Source organism: Microtus oregoni, unplaced genomic scaffold (assembly GCF_018167655.1).
Source record: "Microtus oregoni isolate MIOR12 unplaced genomic scaffold, Mior012 000020F_ref0000438, whole genome shotgun sequence".
NCBI classification, from domain to species: Eukaryota; Metazoa; Chordata; class Mammalia; order Rodentia; family Cricetidae; genus Microtus; species Microtus oregoni.
Window position 1 is genome coordinate 35,480,796 of NW_024543079.1, and position 12,689 is coordinate 35,493,484.

The following is a 12,689-nucleotide window of genomic DNA, read 5'->3' on the forward strand; positions in this document are numbered from 1 at the left end:
ATAATGGCACCTTAGTCAATATCATGAGCTACCCTGACTCAGATCTATCCAGCTAAGCCACTAGTGAGATAGTGTTTAGTTCTGTTTTAGTTTGCTAAAGCTGGAGCTGATTTGTTATGGAGCAATAGATAACCAATACAGTGAGGGAGTTGGGGGAGAGGCAGAAGAAAGATTGGGAGAAAATTTAAGACTTTCAAGAGACTTTCCAGAGTGCTCAGCTTTCTTCTCCTGCTACCATGCCTGCCACTCGTTCCCATGTCTCCGCTCTGCCATTATGGACTCTTATCTCTCCGGAACCACAGCTCAAACTCTTCCCTAAGCCGCCTTGATCGTGATGTTCCAACACATCAATAGACATGTAACTAATACTCCTCCTTTCACCGACACTGCCAGGCTCCCTAATGAGACACTGTCTGTGAACCCCGAGGAACCCTAGGAGTACCACATCTAGCTTCTCACCCTCTTCCTTTGCCTGGGGAGCAGTGAGTCTAGCTGTGAGGTTTTGCTCTGAACCCTCCATCCTCAAAAGGTCTAAAAAGAGATGTGTAATGTAGGCTCTGATTCTCCCTCGAGACCGCACCGTGATGTCTCTCTCTGGTGCTGGGACTTGAGTTCTTGGAGTCTGGGACATGCTGTTGCCTCCTTGCGTGTGTATTCATGTTGTTATTAACTCCTTTAATAAACTTCTTATTCTCAAGTAATCCATCTGGGTATCCTCTCTAACCCCTCCCCCCACACCCAAACATGACGTTTGACTGGAGCCTTTGTTTTCTTGCTTCCCCAGTGTTTGCTTTCCAGTATCTATTTTGATTGCTTTTGAAACATTTTCATTTTTGTTTGATTTGTTTTAGACCCTTGTAGATGTCTTGGTTTCCGTTTTGGCCTTGCGAGCAGATGCATCTTGAAGCATGGTTGATGAATTTCCCTGTCTGCTTAAGGCTTCCCTACCCTCCTGGTTTTCCCTGTCTGCTGGAAGGCAGCTCTGTCCCACTGGTTTGCTTTCCTGGTTCCTTTACATGTGTTTTTTGTTTGTATGTTTTGTTTTCTTATTCTTTTTTAATATTAAGTGCCACTGGCACCAAAACCAAAACCGCTGGAGACTTACCCATCCTCTGTTTCTGGGTCAGACGGCAGGACACGGCTTTTCTGGAGACATTGTCAGCTATGATCCCTTTGGTGGCCCACACTAGTCTCTTGCCTCCAAGAGAGCCCTGAGAGACAGTAGAGAATGCTTTCCTTCCCAGAGCGGACACAGAGGACACGGGGACAACTGCTGCTGTACTTTTTCTTCCTCTGAAGTCTTAAAAGCTCTTTGCTTCCTTCTTTCCTGTCTCCTTGAATTCGGGACCCTGAGATTTGAATGGCAGAACCCTGTTGCCTTTCTCCTTCGTGATGGAACTTCTTGGGTCTAAACAGATGAACTTAATCCTAGGTTCTTATTCTGTGAAAGGTTAAGAACCAGCTGTTAAATATTTCTTTGTCCTTACCCTTTGCACTGGACAGAGCACTCCTGGCCCAAAGGCCTCTGGGGATGCCCAGGGGAAAGGAGCTCTGAATCAGCTGGTAATGACCAAATTCTGGGTAAACAGCTGTGGGGGATGGGCCAGCATTGCCAGATCTAGGGCTGAAACTGTACCCAGACTAACATTGGGCTGGCACAGGATGCCTGAGCTAAGAATCTCTACTTATTTTACTTCTTTCCTCTCCTTGTAGACACACAACAAGCATGTGAAATATAACTTAGCAGCAATAAATTAAAAGAATAAGTTTTGGCTTAAAATACCACAAAAAACCATTTTCATTGGGAAAGACATCTTTCTGCCAACTTCTTCTTCTTCTTCTTCTTCTTCTTCTTCTTCTTCTTCTTTCTCCTTCTTCTTTTCTTCTTCTTTTTGGAGTTTTTTTTTCTTCTCAAGACAGGGTTTCTCTGTGTAGCCCTGGTTGTCCTGGAACTTGCTCTGTAGTCTAGGCTGGCCTGGAACTGAGAGAACCACCCGTCTCAGGGATGAAAGTTATGCATCACTATACCTGCTGTTAACTATTTCTTAACAATAGAAAAAAAATACTTCTTTAAGTCTATATGACAAACCCCATTCTTGGAGTCTTTGTGTTGTCTTCCTCACATCTTAAAGAGATAGTGGCATAAATGCAGAGTTCACTCAACTCCATCGTGTCTATGAAAATTGTTTGCTTATGTTGTTTGTATCAAAAATGCAGCCACTTTGGTTTTGTCCAATCATTTTTATTGGGTGCTAAAATTATTTTTTATATACTCAATTAAAATACACATGTGCATATTTACCAAAGTGAGTATTTTGGTAATGTATTAAAGGCCTGATAAAGGTATACTGCCTTATAACTTAAGTACTCAGAACTTCTTAAATCCTAGTAAGTGTTAGCCAGGCAGTGGTGGCACATGCCCTTAATTCCAGCACTCAGGAGGCAGAGGCAGAGGCAGAAGCACTATGTGAGTCAGAGACCAGCCTGATCTACAGAACGAGTTCCAAAACAATCAGAGCTACACAGAGAAACCCTGTCTTGAAAATTAAAACAAAATAGTAAAGTGTTATATTGGTTCTATTAAGTGTTTCTTGAAATCTTAAAATGTTAATTATATATATCACACAACATTCATTAGAGTTGTAAGATAAATATTTCATTTAAGCTATAATTTAATGTTATATTCATAGATTTTGATAAGGATTTCCTCCCAGAACAGGTTCTAAATTTTAAAAATTAATACAAATTGTATTTCATTTGTATAATTGTTGTAGGTAATGTAAAAATCATGTTTTCTTTTTTCAAAATATGCCAATATAAAAATGTTGTAAGGTTTTTATTAAGGCTGGGCTACATGTAAAATAATGGATACACATGTTTGCTAAAGAACTTCATGCTCTTTCTTTTCACAGGGAGGATTATAGGAAATAGAACCTTAACAACATTCAAAATGCTGATTTTCATGTATGATTATGTGTGTATACTCTGTCTATAAGTGATTATGTGTAAAGTCTCATTTTACTTGGTACAAAACTGACTTGTAAGTAAGTGCTCATGTAAACTACAGCTTCCTTTTGGCTCAGAGTAAACCTAAGCTTTTAAGGGAAAAAGTCTCAGTTCCAGCTGCCCCACCTTGCTAAGCACGGCTTCATGTCATTGCCAGTTAGAGGGGCAGAACAATGGCAAAGGAGTGGTGGCTGATGGTCCTGGATCTTTCATTGCAGGAAGTAACGTGTTTTTGAAATTTTAATTTAAGGGGTATTTTGGAAAGACAGTGTATACATAATTGCACAGATCTGATCAAGGTGTTACCTTCTTGATCCTTGTCTTGATTCTGGGTCTACAGCATGGCTCCTACGGCTTGAGGGGAGAATTAATTTGAAGAGATGATTGCTTCTGCTCCAGGTGCAGTTTTTCCTATTGGATAATTGCCCTCCTCTGAGATGCTCAGCTCTTCATCCTGAGGATTAGGAGGATCACAAGTCTCTGTGCTTTTAGATATGTTTTGTATATACAAGTGTCTGTGTATATAATTATAAGCAATTTAAGGATTTTTTAAAAACAACTACTGCCTCTACTGTCAGTTCTCTCCTGTCTTGTGGGTCCTGGAGCTTGAACTCAGAATGTCATTAGACTTGGTGGCAATGTCTTTACACACTGACCCATCTCATCAGTCCTGTATTAAACAGGGTTCTCCAGCTTCACTGAACGTATGGAATGAATCCTATATCTATATATAGATATAAAGGTGATTTATTAGTATGACTTACAGGCTGCAGTCCAGCTAATCCAACAATGGCTAGCTGTGAATGGAAAGTTCAAGAATCTAGTAACTGTTTAATCCCACAAGTCTGGGTGTCCCAGCTGGTCTTCTGCATATGCTGGAAACCTGAAAAATTAGATTCCTGTGCCAGTGAAGGAACGGATGTGTTGTCAGGGCAAGAGCAAGCAGACGGGGGCAGGGTGGGGCAGAAGGAGAGAACGAGCTTCTTTCTTCTATGTCCTTATATAGACGTCCAGTAGAGGGTATGGCCCATATTAAAGCTTTGTCTTCCCAACTCAAGATTTGGATCAAAGGCATGCATTTTCCTGCCTCAAGATCTGAATTAAAGGCCTATATCTTCTAGCCTTAAGATCTGGATCAAAGATGTGTCTTCCTACCTCAGAAGTCTGGACTAAAATCAAGCAGGAAAATCTCTCACAGGTATGCCCTCCATTTCTGGATTTTAGTCCATCCCAGATATAGTCAAGTTGACAACCAAGAATCATCATTACAAGTCCCAAGTCCTAACATTTATTAAGTTAATATTTAAGGTATTCCATAATATGATTAGCTGCGGTTAAAGAATTAAGTAAGCAATATTTGTGTTATCTACTAAGAAGGAAAAGGACAATACTACAGTGACCCTAGAATCCACTTTCATTCATAATCATTAGATTAAGAAGTAAGATTTGATTATGCTTTTAGCCCCATAAATTCTCATCTCTAACCAGTCTAACCTTGCTTTAATCGCTATTATTAGATTAGGTATACATAAGGACAATCTAACTAAAAGAAAGTTTAAAGAAATATTATATTGTTATCTAATATATTTTCTCTAATCTGGTTTTTTATTTACCTCTTTAGGGAGAGGAGAAAGCCCTAAGTGAATGAAATGCTGAGTGAATAAGTACTTTGGCATGAGCATTGCCTGTTGAGGACTCCGAGACAGATTGGCTCATGGCAAAGCCCTTACACATACGGGCCAGGCTCAAGAGGTGTCAGTGCATATGAATGACTGATTAGTGTGTGAAAAGATCAGCAGCTATGGCTTACTCTTCCTATTTGTTTACAGCCTGAGACTGCTCATCTACAGAGACCTCCTACCACGACTAGCCAACCTCTTCCCCTGTGCTGTCCACAATAAACATGCCAGTGGTCGGGCTATGGCAGTTGGAGAGCCCCATCTGACCTCAGCTTCTTTGCCTGTGTCCATCCTTTCTTCATTCCCTTGCCATCCCTGGCTAGGGTTCTGGGACTCAAGCCTTGAGCATTGTGGCTCTTTTCCAAACTAAAATCTGGTATAATACCAATATAATACATCTGACCAAGTCAGCATCCATAGATAAGAGATATGTTCCTAGAATTAAAGTCAGCTATTCCACAGAGATTACGGCAATGGAATCAAACCACCACCACCACCACCACCAACAAAACCCACTAAAATGAAACGATAATAGATTTATTTAAATATACCACATATAAAATGTCATCCATAGAGTACAAATCACTGCAAATATAGGGGGAAATGTACAGTCAATCTAAGTTTCTTTAAAAATGTGTAAATTTTGTTTGTTTAAAATGCCTGTTTCCTTTGTATGTTACCTTTACTCTATGAAGCCAGTGTTCTTGATTATTTTAATGTTTAATATATTAGTTTTAATATATTTACTATATTAGTCTTAATATATTTGTCACATGTTATGTCAAAGACAGAGAACTAAAGCGTCAGATCTTGATCATTGTCTAGTAGAGTTTAACGCTATGACCCAGGAGTGTTTGCGTCCATGACATTACTAACTGTCCCTCTCTCCTAAAGACCGCTGGCTAACCACCACTCGGCCTTATCTACGCACATCCAAGGAATGAGCCTTCCTAGTATGATAGCCTGTGTACTAATGTGTGGTTCCCACATGCACAGAATGTCATTTTTGGCTAACAGGAGGAACGTGGCACAGGACTCAGAGAGAAGCTGGGCATTCTGCAAGACTGACTAAGTTTGAGTGCTGTAGAAACATTGGAATGTTGCAGGTCCATACTCAATTATAATTTATCTTGGGCCAGCTTAGCCCCTAAATAGCCACTCTTCACCCCCTCTAAATTGGACCTAACATCATGTGGCTAACAGATGAAAACCTTTTGGAGTATATTAGCAAGACCACAGTTTTTACAAACCTAAAGGTTGGGAGTGTCTTCTGAGGCCACAGCTGAGACGTTCCTCTATGTTACAATGACCCACTTAATGTTTCCACTGATGTATTTGAAAAGTGCCTTGATGTATGACTTTCTTTGTTCTGGTACTATAAAAGTCATGATGCTGCTTCTACACTGGAACATGGAATTGGGGCTCACCTGTTCCATTTGACTCCAAAGTAAACCCTCTTGTGGGATTACATTTGTTTATGCTGTGGAACATTTGTTTTAATGCTGCAAAGATGTGTTGCATTCTTTTATGTTGCATTAGTTTAACTCTGTAAAGCTGTGTTACTTTGCCTGCCTAAAACACCTGATTGGTCTAATAAAGAGGGGAATGGTCAATAGCTGGGCAGAGAAAAGATAGGTGGGGCTGGCAGGAAGAGAGAATAAATGGAAGGAGAAATCTGGGAGGAGATGATCAAGGAAGGAGAAAAGGAGGAGAGGAGAACTCCAAGGACTAGCCAAACAGCCAGCCACAGAGTAAGAAGCAAAGAAAGATACATAGAATAGAGAAAGATAAAAGACAAAAGACAGATGGGATAATTTTAGTTAGGAAAAGTTGTCTAGAAACAAGCCCCCCTAAGGCCAGACGTTTACAAGTAAGAAAAAAAGCCTCCGTGTATTTATTTAGGAGCTGGGTGGTGGTCCCCCAAAAGAGTTAAGGAGTAAAAGACAATCAGCTACACTCTCTCTCTGCCCTTTGAGATGAGAGCTATGCTGGTGGATCACCAACACAAACCTGGAACTATTGGACGACAGGGTCAGAAGTCTTCCCTCCCTGTCTGTGTTCTGGAAAACAAAGGGTAATCACCTCAAGGCCCCTTTCTTACCTGTGTGACGCAGTGAAGATTCAGGGACATCGCCTCGCTTTCCTAAACTAGGCCAGAAAGTTCCTGCAGATTCCATGAGAACACAACCCTAGTTCACCAAAGCGTCTTCTGAACTCTGACCTGCACCCAGCCTGGGCCAGCATGTGAGAGTCCTCGCTGCCCCTTCCAAGAACAGGCTGTGGCCCTTCTTATCTGTGCCACTTGTTCATTCTCCTTTTCAGCTTGGCTTACTTCTCCCTATTAAAAAACAAAAATAAAAAAGCAAAGGCCTCCCCTAAACTCTTGAGACACCTTTCCTCTAAATTGTCCAGAGGCCTTGAACTCAGGGCCTCCTCTCTCTGTAGCTGCTGCAGTGCAGGTCTGTATCACACTCTGCAGAGTTTGTGGAATACAGCCACTCCACCTTTGCAACAACCCTTTGACTCCAGTGTCTTCTAACTGATCCAGATTTATTCTGTCTGTCTGTCTACTAATCTACCAACCTACCCACCCATCCATTTGCCTGCCCGTCCATCCATCTCTATCTATCTATCTATCTATCTATCTATCTATCTATCTATATATCTATCTTTGATGCCACACAGATAACAAAGCACAGGAAGGAAAAGCGGAAGCCCCCATCCCACTCTACTCCGAGGCCACCACTTAGCTGAAAGTAAGTCACCTCAGTGGAAGGACCCCAGCAGCAAAGACCCAAGAAGGAGGAGACAGGGGACTTGTAGAATGAATGGCATATTAGGCTCAGAACAGGCTGCCGTCGGAGAAAACTCTCCTACCACCAGGAAGGAAGACTATTATAAGGAACAGAGGGTGAAGAAGGCCTGCTCCAAAGCCACTTAAGATAAGAACAATGTTTTTATTGCTTTTAAGCTAGATGGGTGGGGGAAATGGTGAAGTAGGACACTGGCTTCCTTTTTTCAAAACCCATGCCTTTGTCAGGTTTTGTGAGAGAGCATCCTCTGATGTGTGCTCGAGCTATTCAGGGGACTGGAGAGGCTCTGCTGTCATCTGGCACTCCATGGAGAGCTGGATCCTGGCTGTCTGAAAAGCCCGATGGTCCACTTGAAGGCATGCCAATAAAAGGCATAAATCTTTCTACCTATCAAGTGAAAACAGGCTGGTAGTTATACTTATTAAGGATAATTGCATTATTTTTTTCTTAAGGGCATGAATTGGTCAAATAGGTAATTTAACTTGGCAGACATCAAAATTGCATTTAAATATCAGGAAGAGAGACAACATGCAGAGGTGATGATCGAATGTGCTCAGAGACATTCTGAGTACCTCTGTGAGGCTTGGAAATCTCTCTTGTCATTTCTTACATCCTTCCCTGCTATGCTTCAGGCTCATCCCCAAACACGGGTCTTTGAGAGAGTAAGGACTTTGTTTCCACTCAGGTTTAGTTACAGACACTTTGGTCTCTGGATGAGACAGGGTCTTGTCTGGTACCCATCATGTTGTCTCTTGTTTCTTCTGGGGAGGTTTCCTAGCAATATGGGTTGAAGCAGAGTTAAAAATTACAGTTCTAGGCTGGAGAGATGGCTCAGTGATCAAGAGTACTGACTACTCTTCCAGAGGACCCGGGTTCAGTTCCCAGCACCAACATGGCTGCTAACAACTGTCTGTAACTCCAAGATCTGACACCCTCACACAGACATATATGAAGGCCAAACACCAAAGTACATAAGAATAAATAAATTATTTTTTTATAAAAAAGAATTATAGTTCTTGTGGCTGGAAGATGTCAAAATTGAGGGAGAAAGCCAAAGCTAGGACACTTCACTAGCGTCAACATTTTGCCGCGTCCATCTGATGATTAGGCTTCCTCGACTCGGAAGAGGAGGGTAGGGTGTGGTAGGAGCAGAGAAGGGAGAACAGTGCTAGCGTGGCCTCGAGGCAGAAGTGCCCACCCGCGAGAGCCGTTGAGCCAGGGGTTAAAACTGCGAGAATTGTGCAAGACGGTTAATAAATCGGCATCTGGAAATTGGCTCTGATGGGAACATTCGTGGTGCAGAGATGTGCACGTGCTAAAATTCTTACTGGAAAGCAGGTTTTTGGAAACAGTGTTGAGCATTTGTTGGCTTGATACTTCCTGCCTGGAGTCCAGGGATGGCCACACCAACTGCGGTGAATTGTGAGGATGAGTTCTTTGGAGCTCATCTCCTGGGTTTTAACCTGCTCAAGATGTCATCATGTAGTTCTAGCTGTATTTTTCAGAAGTCTGGGCTGGAAGATGGGTCGGTTTTACAGGTAGCCTGACTCCAGGCAGAGGAGAGGAAGAGCCACCATGTTCCCACCTGCCACATGGCCGAGGAGTCTGGAGGACAGGAGCAGCCTTTCCTGGAGTTCCCTGGACTCAGAGACGAGGGAGAAGAGCTTCACTTTCAATTGTGTCTGTCTTGATAGAATGGGCCCCATCAAATTCAGGCTGTTCTGTCTCCAACCAGGCAAGTTCCAACGAACTTATTTACTCCACTAGGGAAATAAGCAGGAGGCATCAACCTCTAATGCTAAACTCAAACTAATTTCAGTTCATGGACCTGAGTTGTGTCCTGTTTTACTCAATCATGGGATTAGACTTTAGTTTCTGATCTATGCTAGTGTCCTAGCTTAATTTCCAACTCAACACAGCCTAGCGTTCCTTCAGAAGGGAGTCTCAGTTGAGGAATTTCACAGATTAGATTATCCTGTGGCAATGTCTATGAGGTGTTGTGTTGATGATTAATTGATATGGGAAGGCCCCATCCATCCACTGTGAGTGTCACCATTCCCTGGGCAGATGGTCCTAGGTTCTATAAGAAAGCTAGGAATGAACCTGTGAGGCTGCGGACAGTGTTCCTCCACGGTTTCTGCTGGAGTTCCTGCCCTGACTTCTCTCATTGCAGAAAATAACCTGGAAGCTGAAATAAGCCCTTTCTATGCTAAAGTTCCTTTTGATGGGAGTGTTTTGTCATGGCAACAGAATGAAACTAGACCAGCTAGTAGGGCATGGGTCATGAATGATGTCACCAGCCATCCTTAGAGTAAGCAAGCGGGCTGAAGTCACTTCACCCACAACGGCAGTAACAAAGATGACAGTGAACATTTACGATGTGCTTGCTGTGGGCAGGCACTGTGTGTTTATTTCCAGGGTCATAAAGCAGCTCCTAGTGTGAATGCCGAACAGATGGACAGCAAAGGCGTGTGGGGAGCTTACACAACTCACCCGAGGACATGGCTGGTAAGTGGGATGTCAATCCTCAGCTAGCTGTTTCTAACTCCGACAGTTACCACAGAGACGTTCCTGATTCCTTTAGAAACCCATTAAGGGCAGCATCAGTTGTCGGAAACCCTTTTGTCCATGGTTCGATTTGAGCTGTTTATAGCGTGAATTGTAAACGAGTTAATTAGGCGGAGGAAGGTGTGTACCTACAGAGAGTCCACAATAAAATCGTTGTCACTTCCTCTGTTCTCTTGACAAACTGAGTTTGGGCTCCATCACCCTCATAGGAAAGCATGGAACGGAACCTGGAGATCTCTGAGCTGCTTGCCCGAGGTCGTTCAGCCATTTGGGGCAGCAGAACGAGCATCCTTTCCTGTCACTGTGTCTCTTCTGTGTCGATTGCCAACCTTCTCTGCAGACTTTCTTGACGAAACCCAGGTGTCTGTGTTTCCTTTCAACCCACTTTGGCATATGTTGGCACCAGAAGACGTACCATCTTCCCCCAGGGAACAGCTGCTCCTGTATCCATGGAGAAGAGTGGGAACTGGCCTGTGCAGCTGCTGTATCTACCCCATGTGCATAGTCTTCTTGGACACCCCTGCGAATGGAAGGGAATGCCACGGTTTTTGTTTTTTGTTTTTTTTATAGATAATGTTACCCTCATATTTGACAAGCAGTCATAATTCATCTTCTTATTTTGCCCAACAGTATGGATCACTTCCAAAAACATGCAGAAGAAAGGAGAGCTAGTAACTGAATGTCAGATCTGTTGTAAGTGAAGTCAGTGAGGATCATAGAAGCCAGTGGGCCATGGGTCCCGGTGCTTGGAAGCCTGTCCCAGTTATGGCTATGCCCAAACACCATCACCAAAAGCACGTTGGGAAAGAATGGGTTTATTTGGCTTATGCCTTAACAACACTGTTCATCACTACAAGGAGTCGGGACAGAAACTCAAACAGGGCAGGGGCTGGAGGCAGGAGCTGATGCGAAGAACACAGAGGAATGAGGTTGACTGGCGTGCTCAGCCCGCTTTCTATAGAACCCAGGACCATCAGCCCAGGGGTGGACCCACCCACAGTGGACTGACGCCTCCCCATCAATCACTAATGAAGCAAATGCTCTACAGGCTTGCCTCCGGCAGGATCTTATAGAAGCATTTTCTCAATTGAGGTTCCCTCCTCTCAGATGACTAGAGCTTGTGTCAAGCTGACATGAAACTTGCCGAGCACAGATGGTGTGTCAGACCACGGGACTGTGAGAGGGCCCAAGGAAAGATAGGAGACAAGGTCTGAGAACTAATAAGGACAGGCTTGTCTGCAAAACGTACCTAACTTTCCAACGTTGCTTATGTAAAAGCCGGGACCGCGTTCTGCCTTGGGGTCTCTAACAGGTTCTCGGGGGCAGCTTTATTGCAGTCATTGCTTCTCCCCCTTTGAAGAAACGCACACTCGGCAGAACGACTCCCGTGGAGCAGGCACTCTGGCAGCCAGCTGCTTCCAGGGATCTTCAGCTGAGAACAGTTTGGTGGTAGTAGCGGGGGAAGTTGTAGGAATCAGCTCGTGAAAGAAACAGACACAGAGGCCCCATAACATCTGGCGAAGTCTTAGGTGAAAGGCTGGCACGGGGCTGCGGAGATGGCTCTTCAGCCGAGGGCACTTGTTGCTTTTGCAGAGGACCTGGGTTCACTCCCCAGCTCCCAGCCGCCTGGAGCTCCAGTTCCAGGGAGCCCAGTGCCACCTTCTGACCTTTGTGGGCCCCAGACATGCACATCGTGCGCATACATGCTCACAGAGAAATACTCATACACAGCAGATAAAATAAATATAAAAGAATTCAAAATAAATAAAAAGATGACACAGGTATCTTTAAAAATCCCATATTTTGTATGTTTTGAAATCAGATTTTATGATTCCTCTAGCTTTGATCATTTTACACAGGATCACATTGACTTTTGGGTTCTTTGTCATTTAAAATTATATATATATATATATATATATATATATATTTCCATTTTCTAGAAGCATGACTGATTCCAGAAGCCCTGGGGGAATTTTGACTTAAGATAGAGGTGGTGGCTGCCGCTTTGCCTTCCTCCACCTCCATCCAATGGGTCCAATGCCCCGATCGTGTGCTGGGTGGGATGGGGATCACCCATACCCACCCCATCCTGGGGGTCCACATTGTTAAAGCAGCTTTGCTCCAGAAGGATCTGGTAATTAATCTGTCACTGTGTCACTATGGCAACATATTTATATATCTCAAATGCCATGAGCCCAGGGGACCAGGATTTAAAACTGCTTTACCCAGTGTCTTAGCTAGAGATTAGCAACAGATTATGTTGTAGAACACGGGGCAGGCTGTTTGGGTCCCAGGTAAAGAAGCCTGAGGAAACTAATGTCTACTCCTTTAGAAGGGGCTGAGATCTATTAAGGGGTTGAGAACCAGCAGACCCCTTTGGGGCTCATGAGACGTGTTATGACCTCTGAGAAATACTAAAAGAGAATCCTTCCCCTCCTCTCCTCCTTTCCATTCCCCTGGGAGAGCATGAAGCACAGCAGTGGTGATCCACTCCATATGACCACTGGTGACATTCTCTCTCAGAACCACACTTGTGATGCTAGTGCACAGGAGCTGGGCTGGGGAGTCATGTCCAGCATTGCCAGAATGACATGAGAAGGAGAGAGAGAAAAAAAAAACTGGA